The following is an 8,364-nucleotide window of genomic DNA, read 5'->3' on the forward strand; positions in this document are numbered from 1 at the left end:
AATAATACCAATGGTTTGGCTATAGTAGTAATAATCATAATCATCATATGTCCCAAGTCATGATCAATGTTCTGGTTTAGCAATTTTTCTTCCGAAGACCGACACCTAACCCATCCTAGGTTGTAGTCCTTAACCATGGACACGGCTATTCGAATAGATATAATCTCTGAAGAGGGTGTACTCTTTACCCACGAGTAACGGATTCCTTTAGTCCATCGGGGCTAATTCCGTCTACGGTCTTTTAATTGAAAATACACCTGACCGCACACACCAGCCTAACTTACCGGTGTCTGGAATCACCCATGACACCCGTTAAGTGAAACTCTAAGTGGGGAGGCTACAACCTCGACTAGCATGGGATCAAAAAAAATTATGACGCGCGCAAACTAGGGGAGCTACCCCCTCGGCTCCAACCGGAAACATCCCATGCCCCTGGACCAAGTGGCATGTCTACCAGATGCAGCCGGTATCTTCCACCATGGCCTCTCTGTACGGTGTGTGCTAGGAAGGGGTTGACAACTTACTGAACCGTACCCTACTAATGGCAGGGACAAGTGGTAGTACGAAACAAGTATGGGGGTTACTGGAACAAGACTCGATCTACGGTCGACTCGGGAGATTAAGGCATTCCCTACAGGATTAGTATAACAAATATATTTCACACCAACAAACAGAATCACCACTCATCATACCTCACCATGCCTTACCGGACATAATCGTCTCAACAAATTATTAGAGACAAGTTCGTGTCCACCCAAGACAGAGACTTTCCCGGATTCCTCCCAATAGGCATGAAAGGCATACGAGGGTGATTACTATCAGAAGCATATCAAATTCCAACAGCAAGGAATCATCATTATGCACTCATAAATATGATCATAACACCACATAAAATACCGAACACTTCATGTCAAGGTGGTGTTGTATTAGCATCAAATGACACACAACAAATATTATGTCGGGGTTCAGAATGCTTCCCTTCAAGAGTATGCAAGTGGGGTGCACTTTTCAAAAGTTGTCTCCCTCTCCAAAATCCTATTTAAGAAAATTTCAAATTAACACATAGTTTCAAACAGTAGAAAAAGAGTTGTTCAGAAAATTTTCAAATAAATATGAAAATAAACTAGACAAAATTTGAGAAACAACAGAAAAAGAATCCAATCAAATGGACTTGTATTTTAAAAGTTATAGCCAGTCAAAGTTTAGTCAAAATTCTGCTTTTAATAAAAATCAGAAAAAGAAAAACGGTTCGTGGGCTTACGCTTTCCCCTTAGCGAAGGCGTATTCGGTGGAATACGTTTCCACTTAAGCCAGCGCGGGTTGACTCGTGGGTCACTGACTGTGGGTCCCTTGCCCACTAGTCAGTTTTGACCAGTCGCCCGTGCCTCCTTCTCCTTGGCTGAGCGGTGGCGGGGCTCCGGCGATCGCCATCGACGAACGGCAGCTCCCCGCGGGATTATGAGGGCGGGGACGGATCCGCTGGTCCAAGGTGGTCCTCCAAGTGGTCGATAGGCTAGCGGGGGTGGAGGGGGTCGCCGGCGGCGAGCTCCGCGGCGGACGGTGGTTTCAGGTGGATCGGGGTCTCGAGCTATGGTGGCTCCCGATCAGGGCTGAGGTGTTGGGTGGCTCCGCACGGTCGAGGGGAGTCGGATGGTGGCCCTGGAAGGACAGGGAAGGCCCTACTCGCTACGTTCGGCACCGGAGCGTGGCGGCAGCCGAACTGGCCGGAGACGAGGAAGATGGCCTCCCTCTGTCGATTTCTAGCTATGAGAGCGCTAGGGAGATGGCCTGAGGTTGCCTGAGGGTCTGGACGAGCTAGGGGCTCCTTTTATAGGCGGTCGAGGTTGGTTCGACGACGACAGTGGATAGGAACGGCGAACTGCCGTTCTGTAGCTAGGGGGCGCGTGGCAATGGCTGGCGGGGTCTGGCAGGGCGAGAGGATGAGCTTGAGCTGTTCCAGGGGCAGCTGGCGGGCGAGGGTGGTCGGGGCGGTGCCGGCCATGGCAGGAGCGTGCTGCGGACGCCGACGTGCCGCCAAGGGGGCTCTGACGGCGGCGTTGTAAGGCGCCAGGGGCGGCTTGGATGGTTCTGGTCAGCGGGTGAGGGCGGGCGTGGCTCTGCAGGCGAGCAAAGGCCAGGGCGCGGGGTAAGCGAACGCGACGGCTCGGTTGCGCGCGCGCGTGCAAAACGTGCGCTCTGGGCATGCCCAGAGCACGCGCGCCATGTGCTCGACGGAATGCCAGGGTGGCCTAGAGGGCTTGGGCGACAATGCAAATTAACAGAACAAGTTCATAGGTGCCTAGGAGATTAGTGGACATGCTGGTTTGTCCAGAGGGGCAAGATCACAGTGCAAATATGAAAGTATGCCAAAACTGTCCATGAACACAAGGTGCTCGACAGAATGCCATGGGCATCTAGGCATCTCTTTGGGTGGCCAAAAACTCCAGATCAGAGTCTCTTTAGATGATAAAGAGGGTGGCAAGGTTAGTTTGACAAAAACAAAAACTCCTTAGTGCAAGTTTTTGAGAAAACCAAATCTGGACAGAAAATAAAGGGCATTATTGCATGTGCTTAAAATCTTCTAGTGGGTCCAATCTCCTGGACTTAAGGGTTTCGTAGAGTGGTCAATAAGCAGGCACAATATCATGGGCAATATGGCAAGATAAAATATAGCTGCAGTGTAAAACACTAAACTGGACCAGAATGAAGATGAGGATGATTTGCTCAAATTTTTCAAAGAACACCAATGGGTTTTTGCATATAGTTGAATTATACACTACTACTAACATCCCCCAATTTTGGTGGAATTATTAAAGAAATATTTAAATAGGTTGTAGTGCAAATGGAACTCTAAAACTTATGAAAAATCACTTTTTTATAGAAATAAAGCTCAGGGAAAAAATTGTAGAAATAATTCCACTGATAAAAAGAAATGGTATTGGGAAGATATACAAGTCCAACAATATTTTTGAAAGGTTTCCACCTAGAAGGAAAAAAACTCAAAGATTCAGAGGGACAGAGTGATCTGAAATTAAAAGATAAAACCAGACAACAAAAATTTAATTTCCTGGCAAAATTTTAATTAATAAATCAAGGTCAAAATTTTGGGGTGTTACAACACTACCCCCCTTAAGAAAAATCTCGCCCTCGAGATTTGCTAAGGGCTGCTTTGAAAAGAATTACTCCTACTATCTTAAAGTAATATCACAAAAATAACCATCCTACTCATGCAATAAAATGTGGCTACAGTGAGTGGGAAATTTAAGTGGTGTAAAACCACAGTGTGAATACTGGCGCTACGTGGAAAAATCTATGGTTGGGGAAAACGAGAAATTTCTACTTTTGGTTATAGTAAATTTAGAATAAATTTCTAAAATACGTTGGTCATACCCGAGAGCACAGTGCTCTCTCTGGCTGACAGGTGGACCTGAGGCCCACTGTCAGTCTCTTCTTCTACCTCTGGCTCTCTTTTCTTCCTCTCTCTCGCGTGTTTTCCCGCGCTTTCTCCACCAGCGACATCTAGCGCGTAGAGCATCTAGGTCGTACTGCGGTAGTGCGCGGCGCGCTAGCGGCCGGTGCAGCGTGCACTCAGCTCGCGGGCTAGGGCGCTGCCGGCACTGCTCGTGGATTCGCCTCCAAACACCGGCGATCGAGCGACGAGCGGCGCTGGTGGACTTCGCCCACCGTACACCGATCTCGAGCTATAAAATGACCGAGGTGCTCCTTTCTTCTTCCTCACACCTGGCCTTGCTTCTCCTTCTCCTTCCTTCTCCTCCATTTCTGTTTGCAGGAGCTCGAGACGAGGCTCTAATGGCGGAGGTGATGCCGGACTGGTACATGATCCTGATGTGTGGAGTGTTGGCGGCATTGCTGGGGTTCTCCATGCTCTTGTGCGTGATGATCCTCGATGATCATCGTGATGCTGCCGCTCGAGTGTTAGCTCTCCGCGGTGGCGGTGATCATGAGGATTAAGTGCGGTGTCGGGTGCTAACTGTTGTCAGTGTGCTGGAGGCAACTTGCACCCGAATAATTACCCACAAATCTCTCCTTCAGAGATTGTGGTGTGCTAGGGAGGTGATCAGTTAGGTGCAAAATGTGCATGTGGATTTGCAATTAGTGCACGTGGTCGAGTGGTTGTGGTTGTGAGTCTGCTGTCGTGGTGCTGCATGAATAAAAATCTATGTCGTGAAGAGATATACGCTACAACAACTCAGGGAAAAATCTCACTTCAGAATTCACCGAGAGCGAAATTAGTTAATCAAAATTAACAGCAGTAAAAACTACTCACATTAATTGAAACCAAGTATTTAATTCATCGCACAAATTTAGGATACCACGCATAAGTTGCAACACATAACTAGATGTTGGGACAATAAACATAGCAGTGACGTCTACCATGAAAATGGCAAATAGATAGGGTCCTAAGAAAACGTCTCTGGTACTAGGGCACACTCCTCTTCTATCGGGGGAAGCGGGTTGACTAGTCGAAGAATGCGTCTCTCTTGGTCGGGCCTCAGTGGTCTGCCGATGGCGATCTTAGGATTTAAATCAGCGTGGCTCTGGAGATAACTCATTACTCATTGGGTCAAACACTCTTGAGCAGTGACATACTGGGCAAGGTTGGCCAGTACTGGGTCTCTCTCAATTCTTCCACCGGGAAAATATGCTACTTCTCCGGGTGCTGCACGACTCGAGAAGTAATAATACCCTCGTTCGCTGGCATAGGGTACCGCGAATGGAAGGCGAGCAAGCGCTTTGTACGAAGCAGCTTCTATGGCCATTTGTGGGGTCGACATAGATTTCCCCACGAAGGAGACTTCCGTTGGGTCTTGGTTTGGGTTTGCGGGAGGGATGTGCACCACTGCCCAATATTTCGAGGTGGATGTGGTGATCCTCGATTTGAGCAACTCGTACTGGGGTGGATGGGTAGAACTCATTGTACTGCAAGTAAAGTCCCACATTATTTTAACAAAACTACCTGGGGTTGCATCTGGAGTTCTCAGATAAATACTAGGGCTTGGCATGGCAAAGAAATGGATGTGAGAGTTGTGCACAAGGTGAGGGATACTTGGTAAGGTCACGAGGTGGCCTTTTATATAGCATCTGGGCTGGGTCATTTATCGCGGTGAGGGGCAACTAGTTTGTCGGTTCTGCTCTATGGGGTCGGGGTCAATGCCACAGATACACATATCTCACAAAAGTGACGTATTACCATGGATGTTGTCGGGGGTGGTCTTTGGTAGCTACGCCAGGAATTAAAAATGCAACCGTACACCAACATACTTATGCATGGCTACTATTTAAAATAGGGGCACACAAGCACACAACATTTAATTATGGCGATACAAGATCACACAATTACAGGGCATGGACATACTAAGACTCGGTACTACTTGAGTGACTTAGTCTACCTCGTTAATGTCTAAGCGGGCGTGCCTTGTGGACGTCGAGGCTTCTCCACGGGTTTCACCGTCGGGGTTAGCTGGATGGAGTTGAGGAGCTGTAGGGTCGGGGTAGCGATGATGACCATCGCGGGGATTGTTGGCCACAATCCCGTTGGAGCGTGTTCCCAAAAGGCGACGAAGCACTTCTGGGGACACCAAAACATTTTGGTCGATGGCTGGGGCAGACCTCAAGGACTCGATCGGTTGTCCAAACAACACGACTGGATTGTCGGCTTCGGGCTCATCTTCTCCTCTTGTCGGGGCTCTGCGAACTAGTTCTCCACGAGCTGCGATCTCCGTTGAACAGTTCCTCTAGTGCACTTACATAGCGCACCAGATGCAACAATGCAGGATCTGTCTCGTGATCTCCGTTGGCAACCTGGGGTGGCCTACCATAGCCGTCACGGCTAGGGTAGTAGTAGAACGAGCGACAGTTAACTCTGGGCGACAAGTGCCAGAGTTGAACTATAGACTGTCAAGCAGCTAGTTGGATGGCTTGTGGCTCAAAGGAAGTTGTCCTTCCTGTGAACTTGTAGGGGCGTTCTGGCGATAGACCCCTACCATAGACGTGCACAGTGGCCCAGAATTGACGGCTCTCACCGCTCATGGGACCTTGGTACACAACATATTCTGGGGGCTCTTCTAATGCAAAGGCATTGTGGGTGAGGTTTGCTAGCACGGTCACAAAACCTCTAAGGTTGGTAGCTGTGGTCTCATTGTGCACGATGGGGCCAGGAATTATGGCTCGGTTTGGGGTAGAGGTTGTGATGTGCTGGGTTGAGGCTAGAGTGCCCTTTTTATAGAAAAAGGGGGCGGAGTCTTCCTTCGCTCTCTTACGAATGAGACAATTTAGGTGTCGGTCACTGGCGCGTGATCGACAGGCTAGGCTGATAGGTTGGGCACCGACTGCCAAAAGGTGTCGGGATCACAGTGTGGCTATCTTACACGAGAAGCTTGGCTGGGGCTAGGTTAAGGTCTGGTGGATTGGTTAATCTAGGTTTATTGACCTGGCCAAGATAGGATTAGCCAATGGTCAGCCTGGCTCTGATACCAAGGTTGTCGCGACCGGTTTTTCAGGATATATTTCCCAGAAAGTTGTCCTTGTGCTCGCCAGCCCCTGGATTACTGTTAGCTGATGAGGCACCAACTTGATACAGAAATTCCAAGAACAATACAAAATATGTAGTACAAGACCATTCTGGCCTATGAGTACAACACAAGGTTTCTAGTGGCTGATGGCGGAAGCGGTTTGTGGTTCATCGGTGTCTATGGGACTCCATTTCCCACAGGAACAGCTGACCTGGATAACTCCTATCTTCGCGAGGCTGCTATCACCATTGCGTAGGTTCCAGGGCTGTCATCGCAACGCTCCTCTCCATGCAAGAAATCTGGCCAAGACAATAGCCAGGGACAAGCCAGTGACTAGTTTGAATGTACTCGCAAACATTATGAACTCAGGTATAATATAACAAATGATAATCATGCTCTGAAATATTCCATGATCACAACGTTAGTCACGAAATAAAAGTCCATGATGCATGCAAGCATGTTATTCATGTCAAACACGAATATGCAATCAGAGAGTAGAAATAGAATGCACCGACTGGGTGTCTGAAGCGACGCCTCGAAAGGATAATAATATAAAGCATGCCTCAGTCGGGCGTCCGAGCGACACCACATAGAGGGCTTACAAATAAAATAAATAACAAGCATGCCACAGTCGGGCGTCTGTGCGACACCACATAAAGGGCTTATAAGTAATTTAAATAACAAGCATGCCACAGTCGGGCGTCTGAGCGACACCACACAAAGGGCTTATAAGTAATTTAAATAACAAGCATGGCACAGTCGGGCATCTGAGCGACACCACATAAAGGGCTTGTAAGTAATTTAAATAACAAGCATGCCACAGTCGGGCGTCTGAGCGACACCACATAAAGGGCTCATAAGTAATTTAAATAACAAGCATGCCACAGTCGGGCGTCTGAGCGACACCGCATAAAGGGCTTATAAGAGAATAATCACAGTGAATATCCAGGAGGTAGAACCGTCCTAGGGATACTCAATAATTCAAATAATACCAATGGTTAGGCTATAGTAGTAATAATCATAATCATCATGTGTCCCAAGTCATGATCAATGTTCTGGTTTAGCAATTTTTCCTTCGAAGACTGACACTAAGACCGGCACCTAACCCATCCCAGGCTATAGTCCTTAACCATGGACACGGCTATTCGAATAGATATAATCTCTGCAGAGGGTGTACTCTTTACCCACGAGTAACGGATTCCTTTAGTCCATCGGGGCTAATTCCATCTATGGTCTTTTAATTGAAAACACACCTGACCGCACATACCAGCCTAACTTACCGGTGTCTGGAATCACCCATGACACCCGTTAAGCGAAACTCTAAGTGGGGAGGCTACTACCTCGACTAGCATGGGATCAAAAAAAATTATGACGCGCGCAAACTAGGGGAGCTACCCCCTCGGCTCCAACCGGAAACACCCATGTCCCCGGACCAGGTGGCATGTCTATCGGATGCAGCCGGTATCTTCCACCATGGCCTCTCTATACGGTGTGTGCTAGGAAGGGGTTGACACCTTACTGAACCATACCCTACCTATGGCAGGGACAAGTGGTAGTACGAAACAAGTATGGGGATTACTGGAACAAGACTCGATCTACGATCGACTCAGGAGATTAAGGCATTCCCTGCAGGATTAGTATAACAAATATATTTCACACCAACATACAGAATCACCACTCATCATACCTCACCATTCCTTACCGGACATAATCGTCTCAACGAATTATTAGAGACAAGTTCGTGTCTACCCAAGACAAAGACTTTCCCGGATTCCTCCCGATAGGCATGAAAGGCATATGAGGGTGATTACTATCAGAAGCATATCAAATT

Source organism: Triticum urartu, chromosome 1A (assembly GCF_056163025.1).
Source record: "Triticum urartu cultivar PI428250 chromosome 1A, HENAU_Tu73, whole genome shotgun sequence".
NCBI lineage: Eukaryota > Viridiplantae > Streptophyta > Magnoliopsida > Poales > Poaceae > Triticum > Triticum urartu.